Genomic DNA, 13,652 nt, shown 5'->3' on the forward strand with positions numbered 1-13,652 from the left:
TTCCAGTAACTTGTTTTGGAAAATCGCCGAACGTTCCTCGTTAAGCGTCATGAATGCCAAGTCCTTAAACTACCTTTTATTGCTAAGGATTTCCTTTAAGAACTTCGCATATCTAGGCATCTACGAAATAGCTTCAACAAAAGGTAAGTTTATGTTCAGTTGCTTAAATACATCAAGAAATTTACCAAACTGCTGCTCGACTTGCGCTTGCTTCAACCTAACAGGGTACATAATTTTGGGCTGGTATTCCCTTAGTGGAATCTTCTTTGCCTCTTCCTTCTCTAGTTCCTTCACCTTGTTATCTTCAACCTTTCTGCTTAATTCTACCTATGCATCAACATCATTATTAGAAATAGGAGAAGAACCAGGAATATAATTACCTGACCGTAAAGTGATTGCGTTCACATGCTCTCTTGGGTTGGACTCTATATTGCTAGGGAAAGTCCCTAGTTGCCTCTCAGCCATCATCTTAGAAACCTGGCCTATTTGATTCTCTAAGTTATAAAAGGAGGCCTATTGATTTCTAAGAGTTGTGTCCGTTTACTGGAATCTGGTGTTTGAAGTGGACACAAACTTCATCATCAGCTCCTCTAAGTTAGGATTCTTCTCTTAAGTCTGAGGAGACTGAGGTGGGAGAATAAATTATTGCAGTTGCTGATGTAGCTGCTGAAACCCTAGTGGCCCCTGGCTGTTGTTGTTCCTCCATCCGAAGTTCGGATGATTTCTCCATCCCGGTTTATAAGTGTTGCTATACGGGTTGTTCTGTTGCGTAGGCTGACTCCCCATATACTCCACCTTTTCATGGTTAGATGAAGAAGAAGCAAACATACCTCTCGAAAAATAGTTATTACTAAAATGCGGGCCACCAGAAAACTCATAACTTGCTTAAGTTGCTTGGACAGGCATCTGGAGTTAATCAAGTTTCTTGGATAATAACTCCACTTGAACCGCCAAGGCTACAGTGGCATCCAACTGGTGTACACTCCTTTGACGTCTCGTCATGCTCCTAGTAGTCTGCCACTAGTAATTGTTTGTGGCCATCTCCTCTATCAAGCTTTGGGCTTGCTTTAGTGTCTTGCTGCTCAAAGAACCACTTGCAGCTGCATTTACCATCTGCCTAGTAGCCAAACTCAAACCATTATAAAAAGTTTGTACCTGTAACCAGATTGGTAGTCCATGGTGTGGGCAGCATCACAGTAAGTCCTTATACCTCTCCCAGGTGTCGTACATTGACTCATCGTCAAACTGCACAAAAGTAGATATGTCATTTCTAAGTTCAGTTATTTTAGAGGAAAGTACTTAAACATAAATTTCTCTGCCAAAGAATCCCAAGTAGTGATAGTGTTTGGAGGTAGCAACTGTAGCCATCGTTTTGCTCTAAAAGAAAATGGAAACAAGCGGAGACGAATTGCATCATCTGTTGTCCTATTAATCTTGAAGGTATCACAAATCTCAAAGAAACTCGATATTTGCGCGTTAGGATCCTCATCTAGCAAGCTCTGAACTAAACCGTTTACTACACCATCTGAATCGCATTAAGCTTTATTTCAAAATTATTCGCGGCAACAGCTAGTCTCATAATGCATATTCGTATCCCCTCCAGTAATGGTTTCACAAAATCATACATTGTTCGGTTATTCTCATTGTTATCATTGGCATCTGCCATCTTTACTGTAATGTTTTCTGATTCACTCTCGTGTACTGCTTTCCCAACCTGGATCTCTTCCTCCTCTATGTTCATTCGCTCCCTCATCTGCTTGAGGGATCGCTCTGGTTCTAGTAGAGGGTCTACTCGATCAGGATTGGACCTCCTGGTCATACACTACCTGAAACAAAGAATAACCAACAACACAAATGAATAAAAGAATAAAATTGAACAAAAATAAATAAAGAATAAAGAATAAATGGCTAAATTAACAAGAACACACAGTTCACAATATTTCTCAAAACAAAGTCCCCAGCAATGGCGCCAACAACTTGATGCATGTTAAACACGACTAGCAGTCTACAGGCAAGTGCACCTATCGAATGTCATCTAGCTTTGGTAAGTACCAATATCATATCCCACGGGAACTGAGAAACTACTGCTACTACACTATTCCTATTATCTAACCGATCAAAAGGTGGTGAAGATTATTAACTAAAAATGATTGAGAATGCAATTGAAAGCTAAATTTTAACAAAGAGAATGAGAGTTGAAGAAGGACAATAAGATGAGTTAACCCAATTGGGGATCACTTTAGTTAGCTGGCTTACAAACAATAAATTATGAATTGATTGATTAAGAATTGCAATCTGTGGATAATTTCTTGACTGAATTGGCTTCTCTCTCGAGTTAACCAATTCCTAACCCTAAAGATCTAAAGTTGGAATCTCTTCCTAACAGTCGATTTTAGAATAGCATTAATCTCTAAATTACTGCTAATAAGAGTGTCTAGTTCTTATTCTAGTAAGCTATTACACTTATATCTCGGATGCAAATCACCTAATCACACAAGCAGTTGTCCAAACTCAATTGAATTTCTCAATTACAAAAGAATTCTTAAACTGATTCAATAATGAAGAAGAAACAATAAATTTTATTATACTTGAATGAAAAATACAATTTTAAATCAATAATCGAATCATTTAAGCACAAAAGAAGCCTAGCATGGCTAAAGATCGCCCCCAAATGGGTTTGATAGAATTAGTTACACAAGTTCATGATTAAACTAAAACAAGAATTGAATACAAAGTAGACAAGAATTGAAAAGAACATGAACACCCTTTTCTCATATGGCGAGATGCTATCCCCTCTTGAATAACACTGTAACAAAACTCTACAGCTCAAAATCTCTTTCTTCTTTCCTTTGAGTCTTCGATCCAATCCTCAAGGGCAGCTATCTTGATGATGTTGAAGTGGAATTCATCTCTGTTTTTCTCTTCTTGATCGTCCCGAAGTTAGCTTTTAGGGTCTATCTTGAATACTCCAAAGTTCTCTTTTTCTGTTTGCGTGGCCTCTTCCTCTCTTTCTTTTTCTTTTCTTTTAACTTAGGTTTCGGGATTCAACACGGCCTGGATTTGGGCGTGTTGGTCAGCATGGCCCAAATCCATGCTGTGTTGATCTAAAAGTGTACTTTCGAACTTATTCAGGGGCTGTGCTCCTCAGCACGAACATGCTCCTAGGCCGTTTCACTCTCGGAAATCATGTTGCAAATCGCTTCTTTACGCATAAGTAAGGCATTTCAGCATGCCTTCTGACCTTGACCGTGCTCCTCAGTACGCACGTGTGGGCAGGGTTTGTTGAATAGTATAACGCGCCCGATTCATCCATTTCTTCCAGATTCCGGTTCGATTTCTCTCCAACTTTGATAATGTGCCTAGAAAAACACTTGAGACACAAAAAAAACTAAAATAAGGTGATTCTAATACAAAAACACATAAGTTGCTCTAAAAATAACTCAAAATCAAGCATGCAAACATATGTAATATCAAGGATATCAATACTATTGCTAAATTACCCCACCTAGTTCAGTTAAGGCTATTAAGAGCTTCTTAGGTCATGCAGGATTCTATAGGAGGTTCATTAAGAACTTATCTAAGATTGCTAGACCTTTAACTCAATTGCTTGTAAAGGATGTACCTTTTGTATTTTTTGATGATTGTTTATAGGATTTTGAGTTATTGAAAGAGAAACTAACCACAGCCCCGATTATGGTTTCACCTAATTGGAAACTGTCATTTGAGCTTATATGCGATGCTAGTGATTTTGTAGTTGGAGCTATTTTAGGACAGAGGAAAGATAAGAAGTTCCAACTAATTTACTATGCTAGCAAGACATTGACTGATGCCTAGGAGCACTACGCCACCATTAAAAAGGAGGTTATGGCTATTGTTTTTGCATTTGACAAGTTCATATCTAATTTGGTGCTATCAAAGACTATGGTCTACACGGACCATTCAGCACTCAGGTACTTGCTTAACAAGAATGATGCAAAGCCTAGACTTATTCATTAGATTCTATTATTGCATGAGTTCAATATTGAGATCAAGGATAAGAAAGGTGCTGAGAACTTAGTGGCAGACCACCTTTTTAGGCTAGAAAACCTGACTTTGGAGGTGCTTGATAAAAGTGCAATTGATGACAAATTTACGAATGAGTTCCTATGCTCAGTTCAGGTTAATTCTGATATCCCTTGGTTTTCTAATTCTGCAAACGATCTAGTTGCTAAAGTCCTTCCAAAGGATATGAAATTTCAGCAAAAGAAGAAATTCTTTTCTGAATTGAAATACTACATTTGGGAGGACCCTTTCTTGTTCATAGTTTGTGCAGATAAGGTTATTCGGCAATGTGTACATGGGGAGAAGATCCTCCAGATTTTGAAGCATTGCCATGAAAGACCAACAGGAGGTCATTAAGCTGCCAATCACACAACTAGGAAGGTGTTAGACTTTGGATTCTACTCGCCGATGATCTTTAGGGATGCTAGAGCATTTATTCAGGTCTGTGATGCATGCCAAAGATCAAGTAACATCTCTACTCGCAATGAGATGCCCTAAACAAACATTGAAGCTGTTGAGATTTTTGATGTTTAGGGCATCGACTTCATAGGACCTTTCCCTTCCTCCTATTGCAATAAATACATTTTGGTTGTCATTGAATACTTTTCTAAGTGGGCCGAAGTGCAAGATCTTCCCACTGATAATGCCAGGGTAGTTACAAGATTCCTCAAAAGACTATTTGCTAGGTTCGGGACACCTAGAGCTCTTATTAGTGACAGGGGGACTCATTTATGTAATGCCTAGTTAGAAAAGGTGCCTAAACGCTGTGATGTATTTCACAGGTTTCTACACCCTATAACCCACAAACTAGTGAGCAAGTGGAGTGCACTAATAAGGGTTTGAAATGGATTTTAGAGAAAACTGTAGGAGTGAGTAGGAAGGACAGGGCAGAGAAGCTAGATGATGCCTTGTGGGCATTTAGGACGGCCTATTGTACTTACAACTAGTTTTACATCATATAGGCTAGTTTATGGGAAAGCATGCCATTTGCCTGTTGAACTTGAGCATAAAGCATTGTGGGCTTTGAAAACTTGCAATTTTGATATTGTTAATGTAGGTAAATATAGACAGTGGCCGCTTAATGAGTTGGAAGAGTGGCGTAACCAAGCATATGGCAACTCCTTAATCTACACTTGATAAGAGGCTAAGGAGCACCAAAGGAGTTCCAATGTGTTATTATATAACTCATGACTCCGGCTCTTTCCTAGGAAGCTAAAGAACCATTGGTCAAGACTATTCACCATCCAACAAGTTTTCCTGTATAGCACAATGGAATTGCACTATCCAAATAAGGAAAACTTCAAGGTCAATGGGCATAGGTGGAAGCATTAATATGGTGACTCATTAGAGCTCGAGAAGCGAGTCAACCTTGTGCTGTATCAACAAGAGTAGCTTAAGCATTATGAGTCCAGCTAAATGACTCCGGGAGAAAAAGAAGCGCTTTTGGGAGGCACCCCAACTTTTATTTTATGTTTATTTAAACATTTTGATCATTGATTTTGGAACATTATTGTTTCTAGTTTAGTCTTCATTTTCATTTAGTTTTCTTTTCAAGTTTTATATGCCATTTAAATGTTTAGAGATATGTGGAAGGTAACTTGAATGTTTAACTGTTAAGAATTGTAGGAAATTGCACGTGAAAAAGTGCCTAAAATGAATTCTGGGTTTCAGCACGGTCTTGGTGGCTCAACACAGCTGTGACCACACCTGTGCTGGTCAACACGGACGTGTTGTGGGCAACCAAACTGTGTTGAGAGAAACATGTAATTTCAGCACGTCTTCCGGGAATAGCACGATTTGTGGAAATGATCGTGCCAAACAACACGCCCGTGTTGTGAGCAACCAAACCGTGTTGAGCTGAAATGGGAATTCAGCACGTCTTCTGAGAGTAACATGAGTTATGAACACGGGTCATATGAGGCAACACATCCATGTTTTGGGCACCCAAACCATGTTGACTGAAAAAAATGGACTTTAGCACGTTTTTCGCGACTAACACGTGCTGGGAGATTGGCCTGCTGATCAGCACGGGTTGGAACACGAGCGTGCTAGCCTCAACGTCTATATAAGCTGCGCTATATCGCAAGTAGCAAAATTTTCACTCTCCTCTCTTTTCACATGTATAGGCTGATATCCTCTCCCTCTTTTCCTTTAATTTTCAAGTGTTTTTCCGGCAAATCAAGTAAGTTTCTTCCTTAACTTTGTTCAATACTCCATTTTGGTATGTTATTTTACTATTTTATGTAATTTAGTTCATTATTTCTAAGATTATTGATATTGTTTCTTATTTTTAATGTCTTTGTTAATTTTGTTATTTCTCTAATTTGTCACTTTTGTTAAATTGGCAGCCTTGCAGCAGAATAGGATGGACAATTTTGACTTCGCTGATTTTGACGAATTCTTTCCACCTCTAGCTGCCGATGATGCACCTCCGCCACCATCAGCAGCCCGACAAGATGAATAGGGCAATATCTATTTTTCTTTCTTTTTGAGTACTTAATATGTTGCTTCCCAACTCTTGTATACACTATGGACAGTGTGTCCTTCAAGTGTCGGGTAGGTAAGCTATTGTTTTGGCTTTTCTTTTTCTTATGTTTTTTTATTATTATTTATTGTATTATTGATGATGTAAATATTTAGGATACTTAGGCTGTTTATTAGCTTCTTGTTTATCTTCGAAAGATTGATAGTTACAATTATGAGCATGAGATTTTTCCTCCTTGTTGTTTGTTGCTTTTGGAATATTATTGAGCAATTTTTAGTTTATCATAGTGGTTGGGTTAAACTAGTGTTACTTTACCATTCTTTAAGTTAGTTAATTTGGATTTGATTAGTTATTGTGTATAAATTGATTAAATGATGATTTGATTGATGGTGTTTGGACACCTTATGCAAATGTACACACTTAAATTGTGAGTTTTTGAACCTAATTGAGCATACATCATAAATGCTCCTTTTTTTCTTTTTTAAGTGTGCATTGTACTCTTCTTATTTGTAGAACTTGCTCGGTAATGCTTGTTGAGGTCACATGAATAATCAAATGTGGTGAAATGATAAGAGCACTTAGGATTCACTATTGTAGCCAAGCACCAACCTGTAAATATTTTCCATTAGTTAGCCAAGTTGAGCCATTTTTATCATTTTTGTTTTATCATCACACTTCGGTAAGCCTTTCATTGGTCCATCCCTACCCTATTTCTGGAATTTTTGCAATATGCTCATTGAGTTGTTGAATAAAATGCCAATTTTATTTATACTTCGAATTCACTAAGTCCTTTAAAAAAAATTTGGTTTAGATGCTCCCTTCAATCCAAAATAATTCTGTTACATTATTTATTTCTGAAAAGAAAAACATTCTTTTATTGAGTTTTTATTCATTTTTCACTCTTTGAGCATCTTGTTTTAGAGAATTAGGAACTATAGTGAATTTAATTATATTTGTTTGGCATTTAGTCATTTTTTAGCTGAAATTATGGGTAAGGCATTGCAAAAGTCCTAAAATTATTTACACCTCACTTCCAATCTCTATACTTAAACCTAAGCCCCATTACAACCCTTATGAAGACCCTTTGATTATGATATTTGATTGTTTGAAGTAGCAGAAATGGGATTTATGAGCAAGCCTATGGTGAGTAGGTTGAATGTAATTGCATTGAGGGATTGATGACTACCTTTTAAACACTGAGTGCATAGAGTGATTCCTTGTGAGGCATATGGTTTCTTGAATATTTGATATTGAATGTACTATTTAATTTCTTCATACACTAACATGATAATTACTTTTGTTTAGATTGCTAGTTTAGTTTTTAGTTGAGCTTTGATTTGGGATAGATTGAATGTTGCTTAATTGCAATCCAATTCATGAATTTTAAGGAGGGTTGGTTACAAGCTTATGATCTAAACTGTTGATTGCTTAAGGACAAGCAAAAGCTTAAGTATGGAGTGATTTGATATCCTTGATATTATACATGTTCGCATGCTTGATTTTGAGTTATTTTTATAACAATTTATGTGTTTTTGTATTAGAATCACCATGTTTTAGTTTTCTTTGTCTCAAGTGCTTTTCTAGGCACATTATCAAAGTTAGAGAGAAATCATACCAGAATCGGGAAGAAACGAATGAATCGGGTGTGTTAGACTGTTCAACACATCCTGCCAACATGCCCGTGCTGAGGAGCACAGTCAGGGTCAAAAGGCATGCTGAAATGCCTTACCTATGCGAAAAGAAGCGATTTGCAACATGGTTTCCAAGAGTGACACAGCCTAGGAGCATGTTCGTGCTGAGTAGCACGACCCAAATCCAAGCTGTGTTGAAGAAGGCCGAGTGTACACTTTTAGATCAACACGACACCAAATCTAGGCTGTGTTGAATCCCAAAACCTAAGTTAAAAGAAAAGAAAAAGAAAGAGAGAAGGAGCTGCGGAGAAAAGAAGAAGAGAACTTTAGAGTACTCAAGATAGACCCTGAGAGCTAACTTTCAGAGGATCAAGAAGAGGAAAACGGAGAAGAATTCCACTTCAATATCATCAAGATAGCTGCTCTTGAGGATTGGATCGAAGAATCAGAGGAAAGAAGAAAGAGATCTTAAGCTGTAGAGTTTTGATACAAAGTTATTCAAGAGGGGATAACATCCCACCATTTGAGAAAATGGTGTTCATGTTCTTTTCGATTCTTGTCTACTTTGTATTCAATTCCAATTTTAGTTTAGTCATGAACATGTGTAACTAATTCTATTAAACCCATTTGCGGTGATGTTTAGCCATGCTAGGCTTGTTATGTGCTTAAATGATTGGATTATTAATTTAAGATTGTAGTTTTCATTTAAGTATAATAAAATTTATTGTTTCTTTTTCATTGTTGAATCAATTTGAGAACCCCTTTGTAATTGAGAAATTCGATTGAGTTTGAACAACTACTTGTGTGATTAGGTGATTTGCATCCTAGAGATAAGTGTAATAGCTTATTGGAATAAGAACTAGACCCTCTTATTAGCGGTAATTTAGAGATTAATGATATTCTAAAATTGATTGTTAGGAAGAGATTCCGACTTTAGATCTTTAGAGTTAGGAATTGGTTAACTCGAGAGAGAAGCCAATTCATTCAAGAAATTATCCACAGATCGCAATTCTTAATCAATTAATTCATAATTTATTATTTGTAAGCCGGCTAATTAAGTGATCCCCAATTGGGTTAACTCATCTTATTGTCCTTCTTCAACTCTCATTTTCTTTGTTAAAATTTAGCTTTCAATTGCATTCTCAATCATTTTTAGTTAACAATCTTCACCACCTATTGATCAGTTAGGTAATAGGAATAGTGTAGTAGTAGTAGTTTCTTAGTTCCCGTGGGATACGATATTAATACTTGCCATAGCTAGATTACATTCAATAAGTGCACTTGCCTATAGACTGCTAGTCATGTTTTGCACGCATCATGGTATTGGGAAAGCTTCTGTCGACTTCAAAAAGAAGTTCCCAAAAATCAGTTCTTTATTTAGTGACCTTCTTTCTTAGTGACCAAAACTCTTCTGCCTAGTAATGAACGTCAATGTTTTTCTCTTTCCCCAAATAGATATTAGCTTCTATTAATATTTTCTTTCTTGTTGTCAACCCCCTCAACCCTATGCATCTCTTTCTATTTATAGAGATAGGGTTTCAAAGAAAACCATAAAGGAATCAGATAATCTTCAGTCTTTCAAAGAATGAATTAGTAAATATCCAATATTGATTTTTTAGAATTTGAATAAATATCAATAAAATCCATGATTATCGTCAAATACCTTCTAGAATTTGTATCTAGACGTAAAAGTATCAAGAAAAAATGACGTCGAAGTGAGAAAATCTCAATCGGCATTATGTAAAGCCGATCGGCTTTATACATGGTAAGTTTGATAAAAATTTGTAATTAAGTTACTCAACTTGCGAAATTCATTGTTTTGACCCTAAAACTTTATTTTTTGACAATTAACTCTAACTTTATTTTTTTAGATTAACCTTAACCCTAACCTCATATTCGCCCATCCTTCATGTTTCGAGACCTGAGAAGGCAGTAACTTTCATCATAAGATTTTACGTAATTCCCTCGATATTTAGATTCAGAAAATGGATATTGAAAGGGTAGGCTTTGGTGATACTTCTACTTTTTCTTCCACTTCAACCTCTTCCCCTTCTTTTCTTTAACTACCTCTTCAACTGTAGTTGAACTCTCTTCTACTTCTCTGACCTTAGTTCCTAGTTCCTTACCACTTCTCAATGTAATAACTTTAAGTTGCTCTTTAGAATTAACTTCTATGTTACCGAAAAACTTACTTGAGGCCTTTCAGCCCATAATTTAACAATCTGCCCCACTTGATTCTTTGTGAATCAAAGCCTACTAGTTCCTCAGAGTAGTTTTTGTAGATTGAAATCAAGTTTTAGAAGCTGATACAAACATATCCATCATCTCCTCTAGGTTACTCTTCCTAGGAAGAGCGTGTTGTTGGTTTTATTGTTGAGATCCTAGTGATGGAAGTCTCTACTGGTTCTGACTTCCCCAAGAGAAATTTGGATGGTTTCTCCATTATTCATTATAAGTATTGTTGTAGGGGTTGTTATGCTGCCTAGAAGCATTTTCCACATAATTTACTTACTCCGGCTTAGCAAAAACATTGTCATTTTGGCAATCTCGACTTTGATAACTGCCCCATGTCAATAACAAGTCATAAGTTATGCTTGTCTTCTAAATAAAGTCATAGTCAAAACATCCATCTTTTTGCTTATGGCCTCTAACTGTGCATTTACAGCTACCATAGGGCATGGATCCCATTTCCTTTGAATTGAACCTACTCTCTTCGATTTTTCCATTGATAGTTCGTGACTGCCATGTCTTCAATAAGATCTATAGCTTGCTCTAGAGTCTTATTATTCAATGATGCACTTGATGTTGCATTAATAGATTGTTTACTTACGTAATTCAATCCATCATGAACTACTTTTCTATCATACCGCCAAGGTCTGCCTAACAACAAATGGCATGTATCCATAACCAGCACTTAACACTAAACAACTTCTCTATATTTCATACTAATAGAAAAATGAAACAAGAGCATATTTTAAAACTGTTATCTCACCAGCCTTCTTAAACCAAGCTAGCTTATAAGGCTTAAGATGCTTCTCTATCTTAATGTTAAGCATGCCTTGCATCTTGTCAAGTCTAGCACTTAAGCCATTCACAGCCTCATTAGTGGTAATGGCAGTCTCTTTCTTAGTTTGGTCCAACACAAACTTATCAAAATCCTAGAAGTTTTGGGGCATTCCCTTTCTAGTAGGGTCTTTAGTATTAGCATTGGCAATAGCTGCAATAGGGACAGTAGTAGCAGCAGCAGTTTCACTGGCAACCACAGTTGGATTAACTATAGGAGGATTAGCTAACGGAGCAACTGAGGCAATTGGAGTAGCAAGTGGGGCTTGATTTTCAGCCATCCCAGCCAAAAGTTGTTAGAGCTCTTCTTGAATCACACCCTTCAAATCAGCTCTTTTATTGGACATTTCAGATGTAGCTTTAGTCTCACTTGTGCAAGCTTGAATCTTGATTTTTCAAAGGAGCTCTAGTACAGTTTGGACTCTTAATAAGATAGGTATTCTCTCCAGCCTCCCACTATCTTTCCTCTTCCAACCAAAAGGATGTCTATATAGCTAAAAAATAAAAGGTTTCTTATGGTGTATGTGATGCATGATGCACATGATATACACAAAGAAAAAGGGTTAGCATACATAAAGTTATTATAGAAAGCATCCTTATGACCTTATTTCTCTCACACATGATTCATGGTGGGTCTTTCTTCCCTAGGATTTGGGATTGGGATTCCTATGAATAAGGGATAGTAGGCCCGAGGTGCATTCCATAAACTCTTCAAACAAATGTAAACAAACAAAGCAATATTTCTCATTGTAAGTGTAAGTCTGCATATTTTTTGCCTAGAGCCTAATTGCACATGTTCTTGGGCCAAGGCTTTTTAATATGTGGGCTAAAGTACTTATAAAGAGAAACATCTCAAGTAGCAAGCAATAGAGTTCCTAAAGGAGATTACTATTATCATTACTGTGAGCTAAGTCTTAAGGAAGGATAAAAGGCCCCTATAAATAAAAGTGTTCTTCCTTGGCTCATCTCCCCACTCAAAGGTCCATGTAACAAAGAAAAGTCACTCATTACTTATGAGTGATTGTTGCCTAGTGTCGCAATTATAAGGTTCAAGTGGAACTAAAGAACCACTAACTGACACCATCAGGGCTATAGGGACCAAGTGCACAATGTGTGATAATGGGGTAATGATGCAAGAATCAGTTAAACAATAAAATTAAAGACAAACATACACTAAAATGAGCTTCTCTTATCCCTAGTGGAGTCGTCACTATAGGGCGAAACTTTTGGATGCACACCCAAGTATCTTTAACGACTACAGCATTGTAAAGGCTTTTCAACCTAATTGGAATCACGCTAACTAGTCACAAAGACTAGCATAGAGGTGGGAGTCACCACCCAGGTAAATCTTCGGGACACTTTTTCTAACTGAGTGGTCTTTCTTGATTCCATAAGAAAACTTTACCACATCCACAGATGGATCCGAAAGGCAACTTCCTTAATTATATATTTTTGTCTTTCATTTTATTGTTTAATAGGCTATTCCCTATAAATGCAACAATCATATTTCTACAGATTAAGCACTATAACATGTGAGGTGCACCTAAGTCTAGCCCATTTTATTAAGCCCACCCAAATTTAATTTACCTATTATACTAATTAATTATGTATAAGACCTTCCTAGTCTAGTCCAATTTACGAGTTATGTTTTAGTTCCAAGGCTTTAAGCCTATATGGGCTACTTTTTATGCAAAGACCTAAGTATGTGATTTTAAACTTAATTATAACCCAATTATAATAACTAAAGCATGGCAAGACCCATTAGGCCTATTATACTAATTTTAACCTTAGGTTTATGTGTCCAAATTTTAATTAAGTAATCACTTTACAGTTATTTGACATTCATCAAACATAAAGTAAAAAATAAAAGTGTAGAAAGTAAATCCTACCTATTACAACCTTTCTCTACAACTAAAACAAGGGAAAAACACCTAAATACTGAATACATAACATAAAATCATTGAAAATACATCAAAACTCAAAAATTTGGATAAGGGCATAGAGTCAATCAACTCAATGCAGAGTCGAATCAGCTCTGCATTGAGTCGATTAGCTCTAGGAGGCTTGAAAGGTCTTTTCGTAAGTTTTCTCAATTTTCCACACTTAGAAGCTAACTTTTACATGTAGAAAGGATAAAAGAATGATTAAAACATGTAAAATGCAATAAGAAACATAAAAAACATAAAATTTAACAAAGAAAACTAAAAATATATGAACTCTAAATATCAAACTTGACAGCAGCAAATATGGTATTGTAAAGCACATTCCAATTTCAATTATATAAACCAAAAAACCTAATTCAAACAAACACAAATTAATTAAATATCCCTAATCATTAAACTAATCGAACTCAAAACCCAATAATATCACAATATCATATTCAATTACTGAAAATAATGAAAAAGGCAAGATTGTTACAAGTAGGTTGATTT

At 36.3% G+C, this 13,652-nt stretch overlaps 1 non-coding gene across 1 annotated transcript; it reads left to right on the forward strand.

Annotated features, from left to right (window-relative positions):
• The first annotated feature begins 1,171 nt into the window (after positions 1-1,171).
• Positions 1,172-1,278, forward strand: LOC112534303. The gene has a single exon (XR_003078599.1). It is a non-coding gene; the product is annotated as a small nucleolar RNA R71 (small nucleolar RNA).
• Positions 1,279-13,652: the final 12,374 nt, after the last annotated feature.

The sequence above is a fragment of the Ricinus communis genome, chromosome 4, assembly GCF_019578655.1.
Source record: "Ricinus communis isolate WT05 ecotype wild-type chromosome 4, ASM1957865v1, whole genome shotgun sequence".
NCBI classification, from domain to species: domain Eukaryota; kingdom Viridiplantae; phylum Streptophyta; class Magnoliopsida; order Malpighiales; family Euphorbiaceae; genus Ricinus; species Ricinus communis.